Below are 21,371 nucleotides of genomic sequence, written 5' to 3'. Positions count from 1 at the left end.
GGGCCAAGCAGTGATTTAATTAATAAAGTTTCTGTGTGGTTATTTTGGGGCTAAGCGAGCCAGGCAGCCTGGACGAACAAGCAAGCCCTCCTTGCAACACTCCACAAGCAATGGAGATGACTTTCTTGGAAGTGAAATTCCCAGATTAGAAGACTCTACTTAACAAAGTATCAATTCTCTTGAAATTTAGTTAAAGATTTAACACAAATTCAATTAAAATACTAGCAGGATTTTTGTAAACACAGGCAAGCTGATTATAAAATTTACTTAAAACAGTGAGGAGCCAGATGAATTGAAACCATCTTGGAAGAGGAGAATATAACATGAAGGTTGGAAAAACAAATGAACGCTTTCAAACGTGGCCACGTTCTATCAAGTGAGTGACAGCAATCAAAGGAAAAAGGAACCTGGGAGCTGCTTAAGGAGCTTAGGGTGTCTGCCTCCAAGGCTGGGACCTGTTTGATCCTCAGAAGGAAATTTCTGTCAAGTTGTCCTCTGACCACCTCACAGGCACTGAGATGCACACTGCCCATACACACACAATAAACAAGCAAATAAAGGCATGAAAAGGAGAAAGGAAAGTCTTCCTTTCAAAAATGGTATTGGAACTGGATATCCTTTTATGAACAACTAACCTTGACCTAAATTACATCTTAAATAGAAGTTGATTTAAATTAACTAGCAGATCTAAATATAACAAATAGAATAATGATTACTTTTTAGACAAAAACACATAAAAGAAAATTGTTAGGATCTACAACAAGGCAAACAGTTCTATAGCTATAACAACGAAAGCATGATCCATAACAGAAAAAAAAATCAATAAATTGTGCTTCATTAAAATTTAATACTTGCTCTGAAAAACAGTGTTAAGAGAATGAAAAGACAGCTGCACTCTGGGAGAAAATATTTGCATATCACATATCTACAGAGGAATTATAACCAGAATACATAATAGCTCTCCAAATATAACTGTAAGAAAACAACCAAAACCCAATTTTTCTTGGAGGAAAAAATGGCAAAAGATTTGAGCAGAAAGTACACAGCAGAAGATATGCAGATGGTAAATAGGCACACACAAAAAATCATTTCAACATCTTTAGCTTTTAGGGAAATATAAAACTATAATGAGAAACACATCTATTGTAAGGGCTAAAACTATATTTTAATTGACAACAGCAAATGCAGAAGAAAATGAGAAGAAAGCAGAATTCTCTCTCTGGGATGAAAAAGGGAATGGCCACACCAATTAAGAGTTGGGCAGTGTCTGACCAAAACCTACACTTACTACACTTATCAATGACTCTGCAATTTCACTCCTACTCACTCTAAAGAATGAAATCTATGCTCACACAGAAACCTCAACACAGAGAGTTACTGCAATTGATTTCTAAGCATCAGAAGCTGGGAAGAAGTCACTAGCCCTTCCAAACCCTAATAGACAAAGTCACCAATACTTAGAACAGCAGTCACAGCTACAAAACGCAGACCATGAATGGATTACAACGACATGCCACCAGAAAAAAAAAACCCTGTCCCAAACATTACATTAACACATGTTTCCATGTATGATATTCCAGGAAACGGAAAATGATAGGAACGGAAAAACACAACACTAGTTGTCAGAGGTTGATGGCAGAGAGAGGGTTTGACCACAAAGAGGCAAAACAAGGAAATTTTGTTACTATGGAATTGCTATAAATGCTGACTACGGTGATGGTTACAAAAGCCTAGAACTGTACACTTACACACACATACACACACAAACAAAAAAATACAATCATAGATATCTTAGTTACTATCAGTTACAGGAACACACAAGTTAAAATACATCCAATACTTAAAACTGGTAAATTTTACTTTATATAAATTTATATTTCAATGAAGTTGAATAAGATAGACCTAGTATACACAGTGAGTTCCAGACCAGTCAGAAAAATGTTATCTAACAACAACAACAACAACAACAAATAAAGATAATTGAAATAATGCACCTGAAACATTGTTAAAATAGAAGAGCCAGACCTGGACTCTAGCACATCTTCACATATACATACTCATCAAATCCCCCCCTTTTGACAATTTTAAAATAGTTAATGTCACATACTATTCTGTTTTTAAAGATTTATTTATGTGTGCAGTGTCTGTGTGAGTGTATAAACATGTGTATACATGCACATGGAGACCCGAGGAAGACATCAGATAACCATTTCTACCACTCTCTGCCTATTCCTTTGAAACTATGTCTCTTCCTGAACCTGGACTCATATAGAATGAAGCCAGAAAGCCCCACTGATGGTCCTGTCTCTGCTGACCTTGAAGCCTGGGTTTCAGGCATGTGCGAGACTTCTAGTTTCATAGCTGATAGGATCCAAAGCAAAGGTTCTTAACCACTGACCCATCCTCTCCATATCCCATCTGCACTATTCTTCTTAACAAACACAGTTTTAGGACTGGATAAATGATGGGCATATTCTAGGTGTAATATACTTTTCAAGCTTTCTACCCTTGTCCTCTTGTTAATATTATTTAAGGCTTCAATTTTGTGATTAAGAGAATGGCACAAGAAACAATTGGAAGGTTCATTAAAACCCCTTTTAAATGTTTTAAGAAAATATAACGTAAAACATTCATTCAAACAAAACTCTACCAAGACCGATGCTTCCAATAAAGAGAAACTTTATTCTATTACTCAGCTACCAATAAAATATTTATGGCAATAGCTAGAATGGTCCTAACAACACTTGAAAGAATACTTGTCCTATTTATAGAGATTTTTTAAGCATAAGGGAAGAGCAAATGTGACTTCTTAAGGTCAAACAAATGTCAAACAGCCTAAATGAATAAAATTGGACACAAACATCATCTTTCTGACCAGCTGACCAGTCAGCTCTGCCTAGCATCACTCGCCTCAAGTTTTCTCTGGCTGGTGCTTCCACAAACCTCTGTTCTCCCCATTTCAGAAACACTGTGCTGCCACACTGGCCACTCGCCTTTCAACCCACCATACCTCAGAAAGAACACGTCCATCTCGTGCATACTTGTTGAAACACGGGAAACAACTAGAACACGGGCTGGATGCTTTTGTCAAGGAAACACAACCTCACTGTCTTCAGTCAGACAGATCTGCTCATGCTACTCTCCTGCATAAACCTCTCCTTGCTACTTTTGTTTTGTTTTTTATTTCTGCTTGTTTTCCCCATCACTCTTACTTTCAAATATGTCCAAAGTGCTGTATGATCTAGCATCTGCCCGCCTTACCAGACACACACACACACTCACAGAGGTTTTTCAGAAAATAATTCAAACTACAGTAATGTTTTCCTTATGCATAATTTCCCCCTCTATGAGAAACAAATTCTAAGAGTAGGGGGGCTTGATATGGAAGAACTGAAAAGTGCTTATCATGCAAGAGGAATAAACACTCCAAAATATAACACCCACCAACTATGACTTAGAAACAGTGCTCAAAAGTAATCTATCACTAGGGCTGCATCTGCCACAGTTCAGCCCTCAGAAGCTCACACTGCTGGGAATGGCAGTCATCTAAAATGAGAGGATCCTATTTGCAAGATCTGCCTCTGGGAGACGCTGGTTCCCTCCAGCTCTCCATGAAAGCCTTGGTTGGCCGGGCAGTGGTGGAGCATGCCTTTAAACCCAGCACCCGGGACACAGAGGCAGGTGGACATCTGGGAACTCAAGGCCAGTTTGGTCTAGAAGACCTAGTTCCCAGATAGTCTCCAAAGTTACAGAGAAATGCTGTCTCAAAAAACAAAACAAACAAACAAAAAAGCCTTGGCGGGCTGCAAGCTCCAACCAAAGGAGAAAAATACAAAAGTCAAATGTAAAAAAAAAACAACAAAACAAAACAAAAAAAAAGATGTCTACCTCAGCAGAAACATAAAAGTACCTCCCTCTGACTGTTTCCTGACTTGCCAGACCTCCAAGACCAAAGCCCACTCTACCATGTCATTCCTTCAGACCAAGGGCTTTGGATCGTAGGAACCCACTTTGCCGCTGCTCCTACATTGTGTGACCTTGGGAAGATTATCTCACATCTTTGAGTCACTGGTTGGCTTGTCTATAAAATCAGAATAAAATCAATTACCTTGAAGGGATGCTATGACAACTAAAGGAGCTAAGCACCTGGCAGAGCAGAGCACTTAGCAATCGGTACACAGGGCAGAGCTTTTAAAGGGAACCATTTCTCACTGCAGCCCTCCACAAGCACAGCTTTGGGTTAACATAATTTTTGTATCCTCTTTGCATGTACAAAAGCTGTCATATCTCACCAAGTCATAACGAAGCGTATGCCCTCTTGTTTCCCAAACTTCATCTCTGGTGAGCAATATTGTGTATAAGAATGTTCTGCCAACAGCATCAAATGAGTTAGTGAAATGAGAAGATGCTTTAGAATTTGTTTCTGATGCCAATACACTCCCTAGAGTCTTCAAACCATCAAGAACACTTTTCTAGGCAAAATATCTACTTATTCACAAACAAAACTGCAGCAGAATATGATCTTAAAACTGGATCCCAGCCAAGTATGGTAGCTCATGCCAACAATCCTACTACTCACACATCTGAAGCTAGGGAATCATGGTGAGTTAACGGCTAGCCTGGGCAACATAGAAAATGCAGTGTGACTGCAGAGAAAAAAACCTGTCTCAAAACAAAACCAAAAAACTGAGGACAGGAGAGATGACTCAGTGGTTAAGGGCATGTACTGCTCTTCCAGAAGACCCGTGTGTGAGTCCCAGCACCCACATCAGACGGCACACAACTGCCAGTAACTCCAACTCCAGAGGGAATCCCATACCTCTGGACTCTTTGGGCACCTGCACACACGTGCACATCATTAAACACACACACACATACACAATTTTAATAAAATTAAACCTAAAAAAGGAGCTGGTTTAAAAATAACTGAGTAACATATGGAGCATAACCACCACATCAGTCAGTTCTCTGCCCATGCTTTTCAGTCTCTGCTCACAAATACCATTTACAGCTGCACAGCACAGGTAAGACTGTAGATTCCACTGCTTTCATGTAATATTACACTGTAGGTATGTTTCATGTTGTTGTAGAGCTAAACATATCCGTCACTTTATTTAAGATTGTATACGAGTATTTTGCCTGCATGTGTGTCTATGCACTATCTGTGTGCTAATGATCACTTTAAAAGATTACACTAGGACTGGAGAGATAGCTCAGTCAACACAAAGCTTGCTTGTTATGCAAACATAAAGATCCAAGTCTGACCCCCAGTATCCATTTAAATGAGCCATGGGTGGTAGTGTAAGCCTATAAGCCTATACTAGAGAGGTAAAGACAGGAGAATTCCTGTCACTTGCTGGCTAAATCCCTAATTGCCAGATTAGGAGAGAGACTTTTGTCTCAAAATGTCGGTAAAGGGGGCTGGAGAGATGGCTCAGAGGTTAAGAGCATTGCCTGTTCTTCCAAAGGTCCTGAGTTCAATTCCCAGCAACCATGTGATGGCTCACAGCCATCTGTAATGAGGTTTGGTGCCCTCTTCTGGCCTGCAGGTATACACACAGACAGAATATTATATACATAATAAATAAATAAATTAAAAAAAATGTCAGTAAAAAGAAACTGAAAAAGGCATTCAATGACAACCTTTACATACGCATATACACATGAACAAACACTGATACACACAAACATGGGTGTCCCCCCACACACAGAGACAGTATAAAGTTTCAGTGACATCAGTGAGAGTCAATTATTCAGCAGTACTCTACTGAGCATTCCTGGCATCCTGTGCTGTGGCTTCACAATCTGAAAGGTAAGATCTAAACTCAAACCAGGCTCACAGTCAAGTCATTCCATCTTTGCCATAGCCGCTTACTCATTTATGAAATAGCCTCAAAACAAGCTTGGGCCAAAGAGTCAGAGACGGCAAATATAAAATGTAATTTCCCTTGTTCCCAATTTTTCACAATTATACACAATGTGGCAAGAAATAGCTTCGTGAACAGGGACTTTTTTTTCCTTCCCCTTCCAGTGGGTTTGTTATTCAGGATAAATTTCCCCAAAATGGATTATTGGGCTCAAAAGTAATTTTAATTTTATAACTATCAAAAATCTCTTTCCAAATGGCCTTCACAAAGATTGTAGAAATTTAGACTGCCCAGCCAACCATCTGGCCAGGTTTTTGGAGGGCATGGCCAGAACAGAACATGCAGGAGTCTGGGAACTCAGAAGGCTCAATCTAGGCCTTGCCACTGCACAAATCTCTGTGCCCAACAATTAGCAGTGAAAAGCCAAAATTGACTCCTGGATACTGTAAAGACCCATGTCATACAGGTAAGTCCACAGAGAATCCTCATTCTGCATGCCACTAGGCTTGGCTGGATCCCAGCAGGTTCTTCTGCTGCTGCCTTGCTCAAAATCTTCCCACTCTTAGCCTCACCTCGGTTTCGTTTCTGCTCTTTTTCCTGTCACTCTGGTTCTACATGCCCCATCCTCATTACAATCTGTCTCCCTCTAGCTGTGCTATCTCCATTCATTTTATTAACAACTACCATAGAGAAACCAATTGTTGAAGACCTAAATGCCACGCACTGTGTTCACCACAAGTTTATTAGATAAATATTAAGTTTCCCATTTTACAGAAGAAGCAATCAAAATTTAGTGGTTCAGTATGTCATGCAGCTACTCATTCAATCAACATATGCCTGCTAAAAGTCTACTATTTTATTTGCTTCAATGTTGAGTAAAAGACAGAAAAGTGATACATGTTAGCAAATATTCAAAGACAGGGTGCTGAGGGACTGCTAGGAGACAAAACACAGACTGGGACACAGCATTAGGGATAACCTTTCTAACCAATTCAAATTAAAACTTAGACATGAAGGTCCAGACAACCAAGGAAAGGGAGACACAGTGTCCCAGGCCTGGGACGGGAAGAAGCTGGGTGTGGTGGTAAAAAGCAGTTCATGGGATGGAACACTGTGTGACACAGAGACAAGAACATGCCGAATACCAAGAAACAAAGAACTGACCATCACATTGGGCTGGGCCTCGAGGACCATGGCAAGAACTTAGAAACTTTATTCCCAGGTCAAGGAAATCAAGAGGACCACAGAAAATAGAATCTGGTATGCAGAACTTCAGGCAGTGGTTAGCAGCCCTCACCTTATGGCACACTTCAGCAGTCTGGACATCATGCTAGGTTCTTCCTATACCAAGGCTCAAAAACTGCTACACAACCCTGAAATACCTCACTGGCTTCACTTTCACAGGACATTCTGGAAGTCAGCCATGTGGGACCACCAGTCGGTAGTCAACAAATGAGACCTAAAACTAAAGTTAAAATCCAGCATAGATTTTAACCTGTCAGGCTGCAGACATGAGGTGAAGGACAAGGGGGATGCTCCCCAGTGACAAACCAGTGCAGCACAGGTATTACAGAGCAAATTTCAAGATAGGATCCCAGCCAATCAGATTAGCCACTCAAATCTGACCAACTGCGTCAGCTGAAGCCAAGCTTTTCAACAAGTAGGAATAAGGGTTTTGACCAAAGGACTCCGGAACCTCAAGCAGATCAGGCTGAGACACGAGGAAAAGCAGCTGTCAACCTCACCACCCAGTTTCTCCCAATTCTTGAGAAGACACCAGTGGAAGTCAGGTCAACTCTGGGGTCTATTGTTGGCTGCATATGATTCTGATTTAAAGCTTGGGCCATCCAGAACTCCCATTTCCAGTCATTCACCCCCGCCCCCAAGAAAAATTCCCCAATATAAAAAGACAATATGCAGAAGGATAGTTTTACTGTCTCATATGTAACTATTGTAAATGAGAAACCGGAAGGTCTTACCAGAGACAATTATGGTCCTACACACCCAGTGGAATACAGGTTCCTCTCTGATGCTTCCATGACAAACAACTGAAATGGAAACTACTTATGCCACTCTCTGCCAAAACCTGGAGGTGAACTATTCTATGCACACCAGATACGGGGTCCTCCTCACTCATACATAATCGTTTGTTGTTGTTTTTTTTTTTTTCATTCAGTTTTCTGAGACAGGGCTTCTCTGTAGCTTTGGGGCCTGTCATGGAACTAGCTCTTGTAGACCATGCTGGCCACAAACTCACAGGAATCCACCCGCTTCTGCCTCCCAAGTACTGGGATTAAAGGTGTGCCCCACCACCCCTGGCCATAATCATTTTTTTAAGGAACAATAGGTCTAGTCCAGGTCCCAGGAGACAATCACAGACCTTCACAAAATGCTGACTTCACCAGGTCCTGTTTGATCCAAAGACCCTAGTACACAACATCTGGGAAGCCAAAGTCAGGCTTTCAGTGAACTAAAGTTCTTTGTTGACTTCTTGCTTAAGGCCTTCCATGTGTAAAGCTGACTTTGTCATCTGTCACCACAGACAGCACATGACCAGGTAACAGTTTCAGTACATAAAGGAAGGAACCTGGTTTTCACATCAGTGTTTGTACAACACCATGAAACCACCAGGAAGACCTTGTGCCAGAAGGGCTGGGTTCAAAGTCTGAGTGGGTCCCTAGCCCTCTGGGCTTGCAAATGAGGCTTGTCAAATGACCAGAGGTCCTCTAGCTCTGCAGCTATGGCCACACTCTCCTTTCACCTTCACAAAAACATCAGCAGTGTAACAGTCAAGAAACACTGCCTTCCTACTTCTAGGCTATATTTCCTTGAGATAGCCTCATTCTGAAAATACATTCTCACAGTTTCCTGACTTTATTAACATGCTCTCTCAAAGCTGTATATGAATCTTCATATACATAGTATTCTCCAAGCCCAGGTCACTTACTCAACTGCTATCTGTCCCTGGTATCCACAGGTGATCACACAGTACCCTCTGCTTATGCATTCACTGCATCACCGAACTATCTTCCTATCCATCTTTCCAGTAAGATCAGAACAGGGAAACTTACCAGGGCAGAACCGACTGCAAATTCCCAACCTGACAGACAACCTGGTTTGCCCAAGTGAAACTGTTTACTGAACAGATAAACTCTGAGAGAAGCACAAGCAGATCAGTCTCACTAAACCCTAGATAAATGCACCTGCTGATGCTCATGCAGTTGTCACCCAAGACTAGAACAAGAAAAGCAGGAGTCTCCTTTCTAACTCAAAATGATTCTGCCTCTTTCATATGCATGTCCCTTTAAATCTCACTTAGATGCCAAGTTCTTTTCCTAGAGGCATCTCCCAGAAAGCCCAGAATGCCACCACAAAATGTAGCTCAGGCCAAATGAAAAATTTCAGTGACTTATAAAGACCTGCAAGGGAGACAGTGAGAACAGGGTGGTCATTTCAACTTGAGCTGCAAAATTTGCTCTCGAAAATGCTACAATAAAAAATATTAATGCCATAAAAACCTAACAGCAGCCAAAGGACCACAGTCATAAAGAAAAAACATAAATTCTAAAACATATTGGCATAGAAAGCTCTCCCTCACCTTCCAGAAAAATGAGATTTTGGCCATCAAGAACAGTCTGAGCAAGAGAAACTTCAATCACAAGGCAGAGCTGAGAAAAATGACAGCAATAAGACAGTAAGGAGAAGGAGGGCCACCTGACACATGGATGGACTCAATGACAGAGGCATCATCCTCCTAGCAGCCCATCTGAAAGGAGAAGAAGTAGAGGGAGGCTAAGCCGCTGGCCGAAAGTCACCAGCAAAAAGAGACCAAGAGACAGCCTATGTGGAGAAGCTGTGGTCCTTAGTAATGTCCTTTGAGAACACCTTTGCCACACCACATCCCCAAGCCTCGGTATCTCCTAAGTATCTTAAATAGGGCAGGCAGGATTCTTTAGAGTTCAAAAGACAGATGTGAAGCCAAAATTATACAATGCTGCTAAATTTCCTCATCTGATAATGAAATTTAAAACCACGTTCTTCAACAAAAAATAATAACTGCTGATCTCACAAAGTTGCTCTAATATTATGAGGAACTTAATATTTAAAGTGCCACGCTCAGAGCCAGAGCCTAATAAACAGCAGTTATTATTGTTCTTACGATCAAATAGGAACAAGCCTTTAACAGGAGAGCATATTTTAATTATACACGATGTGAAACAATCAGAACCCATTCAGTTCAGGCCCAACCCCACAGCGTAACAGCGCATGTACAGCTAAAATTAAAACAACTCTTAAGCTCAAAAATGACTTGTTTCCATTAGAGATCTGACAAGCCAATTTCTTCAACTGGTCATTGGTGGTTTGCAGATAACTATTAGCAGTAATGAGTATGCTAAATTAAATCCGGAGACAGCACCACTCTGTTTTGCAAAGACAACTGGGGAGAGAAAGACATAATTGTAGGCGTCCTCCTCTCTGCATCCTCCATCTTCTCTCTGATAAATATCTCCTGTGTCTTGCATAGTATGGATTTCATTTGGTTACAAATGAAGAAGAGTCTAATTCTTCCCATGATGAATGAGAGTGTTGAGCAGGTAACTTGTTAAAGAGAATTGGAATTTGGAAAATAACCTGAGTTCCCTGTTACTTGGCAACAACCCCCTGTGCTAACTAATGAAAGGTAACAGTGTTGGAAGTCACTGAGCATCAAACCAAACCTGTCACCAGTAATCCGTTCTCTGGCAAATAAAACACAGCACTGGGTACAGAATACCCATGCTCCATTCACCAGCCACAAAGTCTACAAAATGAAAGGGGCGGGGCAATGCAGCAGAATAACAATGCTTAAGTGAACTCAGGCAGTGGAGCTCCTGTTATGCAGGCATCAAGACCAGAATCCAAATCCCCAGCACTCACTAAAAAGAAAAACAAACAAACAAGCAAACAAACAAACCTGGGCAAGGCCAAGCAAGCCTATGAGCCCAGCAATGGGAGGAGCAGAGATGACCTAAATTATTGCATTAGATATTGAAAATCCTCGGATTTTGCTGGCCAGCCAGTCAACCTGCCAGACCAGCTGCAAAAGTTCAGTCGCAAGGGAATAAGGCAGATGGTGACAGAGGAAAATAACTGCCATCTTGCTCTGGCCTTGACATACAACCACACAGACCTACACATTTAGCATACTCAACATGCATGCACCACACACACACAGCATACACATACCACACACTAAAGTAGATTAAAATAAACCTTAAAGGAATATGAATTTAAGTCCCAGTTCTGCCTCTTACAGATTTATTATATGACCATAAATCAGTCTCTCCTATTCTGAGAACTCCTTTGTAAAATTGCTAATAGAAAATACCTCATGAGTTGCAGCGAGAACCAAGACGGACTTATAAATCAGTACCTATGATATTGTCAGCTACACTTCACTGAATAATACGGCAACACTCTTATCTTTAAGACACCAGAAACAAACCAATTACCTGTCAGAACCTAGCAGAACCGTTATGAAAGACTGGTTGTGTGTACACGTAAATGCCCCCCCGCCATATAAGGCCCAGGCCACGAAAGCCCCAATACATGGCGTATATCACCCCCTCCCCCGCCTCTGGCATAACTCAAACAGTTCTCAAGAAACAGTTCTCTCCTGGTCTGGGTACATGGTAACAGCAGACATGACTTCTTAGAGGAGGATGATATGGTTTCTTCACTTACATTTTCAAAGTCCTTCATGTTCCAGGCTCTGGTAGGCCAGACCTTTTCTTGTGACACGTTTGGGAGCACTTTTGAAAGGCAAAGAGACAAAATCGTTAGTGTATTCAGGCTGTCCAGCATCCCTAGGGGGCCAAGAGCAAGAGAGAAAAATCAGAATAGCACTCAGTGTACCCACAGGCACTTTTGGCTTGCTGGCATTTACAAATTGAAATCAGTAATTACTACATTCTCAATATTGGCAAAATACCTACATTAATTGCAATATAGCCACATATGCCAAAGCGATGAACCCCAGAAATACATGGGTCATGTGACAAAGTAGACAGTCCTGACATATGCTTCCTCTGCCTCACATATCGGTAACTGAGACAGAACTAAACTGACTTGGTAGCACAGCTGGCAAAGTCTTTCTTAAAACACCAGTGAAGAGTGCGATTTGTAGGCCAGACAAACCTAAAATCTGTCATGCCTACTCAACAGAAATAATGAAAACAAATATATATAATGCTCAGAGGATGGAGGTTGCTAAGTAACCCAGGAAAGCCAAAGAACGTAGTGAGTTTTGAGTTGCGTTTCAAGCTGCCAGCAGGCAGCAGTGGGCCGAGGAGAGAACAGAAGACCCCAGGCACAGACAACTGTGGGCAGAGAAAGTGCAGACTCCTGTGTTCCTAAGAGGAGCACAGGGGTTTCTCTTCTGTCCTCAGCTGGTGCTCAGCTACGCCTGTTGGAGAAGCTCATGCCAGCCTTCCGCTACCTCAGGCAGATGTAAACTCTCAGATCCACTGTCCAGTCTCTCAGCCAATGCTCATCTAACTCCCTTCCTCTCCCAGCCTTGTCACAGCACCTAACATATCCTGTTGATAACCTGGATCAAATGATTTATCAGAGGAACTTCTTACATATCTGTTCTCAGTCTAAAAGCAATGACATTCCAAGCTGAATCCCAATGCTTGGCCAGACTCTGGCAAGAAGACAAGTACATACTGGAATGAATAAAGGGCAAACTTTACAACTTTCTGTTTATCATATGTTTTGTTTCAAGTAAAAGTTAACAGCTCCGAAAGAAAACCTGGGAACGGACTATTAAGTTATATCATTCCCTAGAAATAAATTCTTCTTATTCTTATTCTGTCTGCTCCAAAAGCGTCTTTTTGCATATATCTTCTCACTTTAGAGAAGAAAAAAAAAAACCATGAGTCAGATATCTCTAAAAGAATTGAGCAAGGAAAATTATTAGGACTACCTACACTTGGGAAGGCACACATTTCATCCTGAATAGAAATGATTCAGAAGGCAAAACCAGAGTTGCATAATCAGTGGGATGCAGTCTGCCATAATCCAGCTTGAACATAACATGTTGCTGATTTATAGAGGAACACCTCAGACAGTTTGAACAGCTACATCCCGAGGCTAGACCGCAACCAGCAGCCTGCTACAAAACCCTGGGACAATGAAGTACAGACAGCTGCTCTCTTGGGCCTCGAGCATTCAGCAATAGAAACCAACAGAACCCTAGTGCCAAGCTGGTACCAATTCAATGTCCAGTCTTTCCACAGGTATTTATTAACAGGAAGTAAATTCGAGTCTAAGGACTGTTCTGGTCCATGTTTATGAAGAAGATTAAGTGCAAATCAGTACACATATACAAAATGCTGAGTGCACACTGTAGGCACTGAGATTGGTTCTGGGCCTCGGATGCTCATGGTCTTAGCCTACTCCCCATTTTTTCTTGGTTTGCACACTTACCTCCGTTTCCCAAGCCAGCAATGCCATTGATGCCATCCAGCTCACTTGGTAGAATAGGGTGAAGGTCACTAGGAGAGAGCACAGTGGGATGAGAGATGATCTAGCACTTGATCAAAAGACACCTGTAAGAGAGCAGAGACCTCATGCAACAGTCATTGGGCCACGGCCAAGAAGGACACGGTGTTAAGTTCCCGGGAGGCAGGAAGCATTGAACTTTAAGAATTCAGGCTTTGGAGCTGAGAGCTCCGCTGAGTTACAGTTTACATACCTGAGTGATATTCATGGTCACTTACCTATTGAACCTATAAGTATGGACTAAGAGAAGGAAGGCACTATGCCAGCTATAAGCCATTTGGGTTTTTTGAGTCTGACTTTATCTGTTAGACATCATCAACTGGTCATCACAAGCAAAAGTTAAACCTCTAGAAATCAGGAATTATGGTGGTCTGAACAAGAATGACACCAGTAAGCCCATATATTTAAATGCTTGGTCCCCAATCAGTGGAACTGCTTGGGAAGGATTAGGAGGTATGGCTTTAATAGACGTATGTCACTTGGGAAAGGCTTTGGGGCTTCAAAAGCCCATGCCATTCCTCATCTCCCTCTCTCAGTCCAGTGACTCCAGTCTCAAGACATAAGCTCTCAAATACTGCTCCTGTATCCTGTCTGCCTGCTGCCAAGCTCCCCACCATGATGGTCACAGACTCTAACCTTCTAAAACTGTAAGTCATACACTTCTTTTCTCCATAAGTTGCCTTGGTCATGGTGTCTTATCACAGCAATAGAAAAGTAATTAATACAAATTCAGACTTTGAGGAACATCTATCAAACATGCAAATGTCACTGATCTGAGACACTCTCATTGTGAAACTGTCTAAGGCAGCCCTTTGAGGATTTGGGGACAGAGACAGAAATGTAACCTACAATAGACATGCCCCTGCAGTCCCTTCTAAGTCCTGCTTTTACCTCTACCAGTCTCATAGCCTTCTATTTCACAGAGTAACAGGCTTGGTAAAAAAAAGAATAAAAATAAACATGGCACATGGTGCCTAGCAAGATGCCTGTCATAGTTATAGTGCTTCAGAAACAAAAGCAGAACATCACTGCCACCTTCACACATACAGTGCTTTACAATTTATAAAATATTTATCCTTCTTCCAACCGCCAATTCCCTGAAGGTGCATGCATTTTCTAAAGGAAAGTCCTGAGGCCTGGAGAGTTGCAGTGCCTCTCATAGTCAGGTGGCAGCGAAGTAAAGAACCAAGTCTAGAATCCAGGCCTTTTATGTCCATGCTGGATAATCTTATGTCAACCTACAGAAGCTTAGTCATCTGAAAGGAGGGAAGTTCAACTGAGAAAATGCTTCCATAAAATCAGGCTGTAAGGCATTTTCTTAATTACTGATTATAGGGGAGAGTCCAGTCCAATGTAGGTGGTGCCATCCCTGCGCTGGTGGCCCTGGGAACTATAACCAAAAAAAGCTGAAGAAGCCACAAGGAACAAGCCTGGAAGCAGCACTCTTCCATGGCTTCGAAATCAGCTTCCGCCTTCAGTTTCCTGTTCTACTTGAAGTCCTGCCCTGACTTCCCTCACTGATGAACTGCTACCTGAAAGCATAAGTGAGATATACCTTCCCGACCCCAAAGTTGCTTTGGGTTATATTGTTTCATTACAGCAACAGCTACTCTGACGAGGACAATATTTAATGCCTCCATGATACAACATGAAAATAAGATTTTAAAACAGAGCTCTTTATGAATCCAGGACAACTTTTTTTCCTGCCTCTAACTCCATGAACGCGTCCGACCTCAGACACTTCCTGAACAACAAACTTTGAACTGAAACAAAGCTCTCAGGATCACACCAAGCAAAAACCGGGAAATACAAAAATCCAACATCAAGAATATGAGCACTTAAAGTAGATCAACTAAGAAGATAACTGGGGAAACTTAAGTAGAACATGCTTCAATCATGAAAAATCACATGCAAAGTAATTCTACAATTTCTTGAGAAATGTGTGATCAACAAAATACCTAACACCAAGAAAATATTCCAAAGAACCAAAAGTATTACTCAAAGGGAATAGACATATTTTCCTTCACCTTAATTTTCTATTTCTTACAATAAGCATCACTAAAAGGACAAACTCTATTTTCGACTCTGAATTTTAAAGACTAAAATCAAATTCAACCACCATCTTTTGAGTGGTTGCTATTTTAAATTTTGTTTTTTTTCTTTTGTTGTGATATACATATATATATGCATATATATATACACACATATATACATATATATATACACACACACATATATATATACACACACACATATATATATATAGCTTCTAAAAGTAAAGTTAGGAAGCCAACACTGGCTTGATTTCACTTGGTACACTTTGCACCTCCTCACTACTATGGCCTCCTGACGCCAGGGGGAGGGATGATGAAGAATAAATGAGAAGAGGAAGGGTCTTCTAGCCTCAGCACACAGCATGGCCACCATTCTTTGCTGGATGAACGGGTGAACATTCATAAACCAATGAGCATCTACCATGTGACAGGAGAGGAAGGACTTGGGCCCCAGAGCGAGTGCACTTCTCTACCTCATCCTCCTGCCTTATTTTATTGCCTCTCTGAAGGAAGCTATCTCTTTCTGTGCGTCTAGTCACTAGAAATAACTGTCTTCCACACTAGAAGACCCAAAGGGAACTAAGCTTTTACTGGCAGTGCCATCAGAGCTCAAGCAGAACCAGACTCACCCTGAAAAAAACAATCACATGAACAAGTGCACTGTTGTTTGTCTCTGAACATCCTTTTCCACTGTATGCCATGAATTTTAATTAGAGAAGAAATGCATAAAGATGAAAATCAGACATACCTAATGCTCTTTCTCCCTAGAGAGTCCCAACACAGTCACTTCCTAAGAGGTAAGCAATGACTTCAGAAACAAGGTGCCTCCTAACCTTGGTCTGGGCATTTATATACAGAGAATCACAGTTTTATGTTCTGGCTTAAAATAAGACAAATGCAGGCTGGGGAGACAGCTCAGTGGGCAAACTGTTTGCTGCACATGCATAAACAGCTCAGTTTGGATACCAAGAGACCATGTAGAAGCCGGCTGTGGTGGCATATGCCTATAACCCCAGCAGTGGTAGGGGCAGTGCTAAAGCGTGCATCTGGGGGCTTCCTGGTCAGCCAGTATATGCAAAGCAGCAGGTTAATGAGAGACTCTATATCGAAAACTAGGATGGGAAGCAACAGGCAGAGGAAGATCCATGAAGGGACACAAGCTGATGGACACACACCAATGCATTTAAAGTGAGTGCGATACTCTACACCACCCTTCCTCTAGCTACAGATTCATCCTACATTTTCAGTGACTGTATACATGGGTCTGTGACCATATTTATAACCCTACAGAGCATTCCGCCACATTAATTTTTGAATTCTACTGGCAATGATCCATAAAGAATTCCTTACTGCCTGAAACCGTCTCTGTTCTGTCCTACTTTAAAACGCCTGACTGTAACCTAGGAAGCTGACTTTTAAGAGCCAACACTGGGGGTTGCATGCAGTCTGAAAGGTGCTTTTGAAAGGATTTGTATTTACCTGATCCCCTGCTAACTGGAATTCAACTTGTTTCTAAGCAGCTCTTTTAAAAACATGTTGTACGAATATCTATAACTGGTCCCGTTGTGTACATGTATGAAGATGCCTCTAGAGCAGATATGAAGAACTGAAAGTGCGGGGCTGAAATAATTTACATTTTTTAATCTGGGCAAAAAAAGACATGTCACCAAAGAAAACACACAAATGGTTAAGAAGCACATAAGAAGATATACACTACCATTCGGCATTAAAGGATTAGTTCTACAGTGACATAATATCACACCTACCATAATGACTGGAGTAGAAAAGTCAGTGAGAATTGCTGGTGAAATACAAAAACCCAGAACCTGCAAAACACTGCTGGTGAGAGAGAAAAATGGGCCCCATCTTTGAAACGTGTTTGCCAGTCCCTCAAATAACAAGCACAGAGTTCCCATACAGCCTGGCAGTTCTACTCCTGTGTGGAACCAGGAGTTCCATAGTTTCAAAGAGAACTCGTGTCCAAACAAAACTCATATCCAATTAAAGGTTCATAACATTGTTCATAATAGACAGAAAAAAATAACAACATCCATTGACATGAACAAGACATGGCACATAGGTACAACAGACTATTATTTGACACAAAAGAAAAAAAAAGCAGTGATGCATGCTGCAATGTGTATCTCACAAAAGAAAGTGCACTGTAAGGTGCCTTATATATGAACAGACAAATCTTGACTCAAAACTCTTGACTGTGGACCACGGGGTCTGAAGTGGGGTCAGGGTGACAATAGGAAAATGAGGAAGGATTGCTAAGGGACACATGTTTCTTTTCAAATAATGAAAATGTTTTAAATTTGAATTATGGTTATGTTGACACACCATTTATATTCTGTAGTTTCTTTAAATGGGTAAACTTTATGATATAAAAACTACATGTTCATGTATATGCACCTGTTCATATGGGGGCATATGTCAGTGTGTATGCACACGAGTGTTCAGAAACATGGGGTGGTGAGAAGGTCATCTGGGGGGGGGGGTTCCTCAGGAGCCATCTTCCTTGGCTGTTTTGTTTTCTTTAAAACAGGGTCTTTTTTCTTGGGCCTGGAGTTGGCAGATTATTCTAAACTAGCTCACCTGCTAACCCTAGGGATCCTCTGATCTCAGCCCTCTGGCACACATCACCATGCCTAGCATTCTGTAGGGAGGTTCTGGTGATCAAACTCAAGTCCTTTATCAACTGAGGAACGTTCTCCTCAAGCCTCGCGGCTCAAGAATGCCCTGGATCCAAGCTAGCCCTCCCACTACCACCAAGTCCTCATCTGATTTTACCCTGTCCTCTTTTCAGACCCTTTCTTCCGGCATCCATGATCATGGTCCAAATAAAACTGCGCTTATGGCTAAACATTTCCTTCCAGCCTGCTCGTGATATGGCAGCAGGTACTTAACAGCCACGTGCTGGAGCAATAAGCTTGAGCTCAGGCCTCAGGACACTCAAGCTGAACACAGTCAGACAGTTGGCATGAAACAAAGAGATGAACTGAGGGTTGCAGTGCTGAGGATCCTGCATTGCCAACAGCAGGAATTTAAGAACACACACTGAGTTCACATTTTCTCCAGTAGGTGCCAGGTGCTTAGTATGTACACTCTTACTTCATCTGCGTGGCCATCAGTAAAATACGTTATCAACAGTGACTTAGTCAAAGCAGCGTAACTAGGAAGTTCAATGAGGGTTTATACTGTCATCTGTATCTGTGTTATCACACTGACTGCCAAGCACAGGATCTTTCTACATAAAAAGATGTAAATTTCTCTCTTTTTGTTAATTTTTATTTTTTGGTTTTTCAAGACAGGATTTCTCTGTACCTTTGGAGCTGGAACTAGCTCCTGTAGACCAGGCTGGCCTCAAACTCACAGAGATCTGCCTGCCTCTGCCTCCTGAGTAAGTTTCTTAATTGGGTCTGAAACTAGAAAGCCACATTACAAAACTTCATCCTGAACATGGCAAGTTGCCTGGAGGGCCTAGAGTGGGTTAGGAGGCGAATTACCAGAAATGAATGTAGCATCTCCCCTGTCAAGGCAGGGGGATGAAAGAGAGCATTAGCAGATCCCCTGAGTTAGACACTGCGCTAGGTTAGTTCTCATGCCAACAACCCATTCCAAATATCTCAAATAATCTAATTTCTGGTCCCAAGGGCCTTGGACAGAAGACACAACTTGTAGCAGTGGTAGTGATGGCAATACAGATCATCCCTTTCAACATTGCTGTGTCAGCTGCTAGCCTTGCCAAGAGAACTGCTAGGCAGGAATTGTTCCTTTTCATCTCATTCAATTCTGGTGAGGGCATACGTGCCTATTACCATTTTACTGAGCAGAGCAGAAGTCCTTTCCAAGGTCACCCACATAGTCAATTTATGGGCTGGACTTGAATCCAGTTCCATCCATCTCCAGCCAAGGCTCTTAACTCCTGCAATGCCTCTGCCCTGGGTGACTGCTGTGTGAGCCCTTAGAAAGTCTAAAATAACAACACACTTCCCACAGTGAATGCAGATTCTCAGACAAGAACGAATCACTAAGTGCCCTAGGAGCCCAGTCCCAACCAGCCCCTACTAATACAAATCCCAATTAGGCCCATCTCCTCTCATTCTTTCAAAAAGTCCCTTACATTCCACACATTTTCTCAGAGTGTGTTCCAGAATACCACAGACGAATGTGGAGCTGCCTGGACACCCTCAGGTTCCAACACACACGGGCCTCAAGGGAGAGAACCGCCATCTATACGAACCCCAACCCAGTTACCACGAACCGCAAAGCCAGGGCCACACCTGCAGCCGCTGAGGGTCCCAGGCAGGGTGACGTCCTCTTCCATCCCCGAGTCCATCATGAACACAGAGACGGTGGCACCGGTGTTTGCGGTGGCGCCACTGGTTCTCCAAGCTGTCGAGACCCGCTGGGCTGCCCAGGTCCCGCCCCTTCCAGTCCAGCTCTTGTTCTCAGTCTGGCGGCGCGGCTGGAATTCAAACCGCAGCTGCCGCCATCTTTCCTCCGCGTCTTACTACGGAAACCAGGCGGGGTCAGTAGGCACGGGCCCTGAAGCCGCCCTGCCAGGCCTGAAACCGGGCAGGGAAGCGTGAGTGGGCGCCATCTTCACTCAGGGCAGAACCGCCGCGCTTTAACCTGTAATACTGAGACAAGAGAGGCCGGCTGCCATTTTTTTTAGTGTGAGGGCACTTGTGCCGAAGCCAAGGTAGGAACCATATTTGTTGAGGGTAAACCTCCGCCCTGGTCAGTTAATTTAAGCGGGAGGTGGGGCAGCTCATAATATCTAATTGTGTTTGCTGTTATAATCATCACTCCCCACCACCCTTCGCGAATTGGTTCTTCTACCCAAAGGCTTCTGCCGTATGTTGAAACTCAGATAACTGAGTTCTTCGATTTAGAAAAATAACACCTGTGTATCGCTAGTATAAACTAATTTACAGGTTGAGTTTGAAGCCTCGTGCTTATCTTAGCAATACTTCATGTCAAAGCTCTCAGTACATTTAGTTACCATTAGGACTCAGGCACCAACAATCAATAAACTGAGACCGAGAGAGAAGAAATAACTGTCCTAAGTAATAAATAAGATTACTATCCACTAAAACAGGATCCTTAGCTCCTTGCATTGAGATCTCGGTTCCCTGGAACCATTTTTTAACCTTCCTGAACAGAAAATGAAGATATTCTGAGAAGAGCCATTCTGTGCCATCACAAATAATAGTTTGGACAAAATTAGAATTTCAGGTATTCTTCACTTTGAAACCCATTCACAAGAGTTTTTCTTCACTTTTTTTTTTTTTTTAACAAATCAACAGAGGTATGTGATTGAGGAATGGGAAGGGGACAGCAGGGAGTGGGGAGGGAGAGGGAGAGAGAGCACCCCAAGAGAAAGCAAAGAAGAGACAGAGGAGAGGGAAAATTGAAGGTGGAGGGGAATACAAGGATATGGAACAGTGCTTGCTAACTGTAGAGCAGATCGTCCTGCCGTTTTTTGGGGGTTTTTTGTTTGTTTGTTTGTTTGTTTTGTTTTGTTTTTAGTTTTTTGGGTTGTTTTGGTTTGTTTGTGGTTTGTTTTTTTGTTTTTAGTTTTTTTTTTTGGCTGGGGACTCTTCAGTTACAAGGCTTTTTGTACTGGACACCACTAACTCGAGACTTTTACGGTGAGACTTTTACTTACCATATTCTGTGGTTCTGGGGAGCAAAATGGGTAACCTTGACCAACAAGCACAAATGCTCAATCTGAGAGAATGGACAAGTACCTATCCTATAGGATTTGTTTTTTATTCATTTATTTATGTATACAGTATTCTCAGTATTCTGTCTGCATGTGTGCCTGAAGGCCAGAAGAGGGCTCCAGATCTCTTTACAGATGGTTGTGAGCCACCATGTGGTTGCTGGGAATTGA

At 42.1% G+C, this 21,371-nt stretch overlaps 1 protein-coding gene across 4 annotated transcripts in view; it reads right to left on the bottom strand.

Annotated features, from left to right (window-relative positions):
- Cdk5rap2 (CDK5 regulatory subunit associated protein 2) overlaps positions 1–19,965 on the bottom strand; it is a 191,490-nt gene extending 171,525 nt beyond the window's left edge. For 3 of the 4 annotated variants that reach the window (XM_041632521.1, XM_041632522.1, XM_041632523.1), the window contains exons 1-3: positions 19,753–19,965; positions 13,338–13,405; positions 11,592–11,659 (exon numbers count right to left, since the gene is read on the bottom strand). The gene's annotated coding sequence lies outside the window, so the exon portion shown is untranslated. Of the gene's footprint in view, positions 1–11,591; positions 11,660–13,337; positions 13,406–19,733 lie in introns of all 4 variants that reach the window. The other variant, XM_041632524.1, reaches the window with a different exon arrangement.
- Between the last annotated feature and the right edge of the window lie 1,406 nt (positions 19,966–21,371).

The sequence above is a fragment of the Microtus oregoni genome, unplaced genomic scaffold (assembly GCF_018167655.1).
Source record: "Microtus oregoni isolate MIOR12 unplaced genomic scaffold, Mior012 000041F_ref0000270, whole genome shotgun sequence".
Classification (NCBI taxonomy): domain Eukaryota; kingdom Metazoa; phylum Chordata; class Mammalia; order Rodentia; family Cricetidae; genus Microtus; species Microtus oregoni.
The sequence above is the reverse complement of the archived record's forward strand: the minus strand, read 5'-3'. Positions and strand labels throughout refer to the sequence as shown.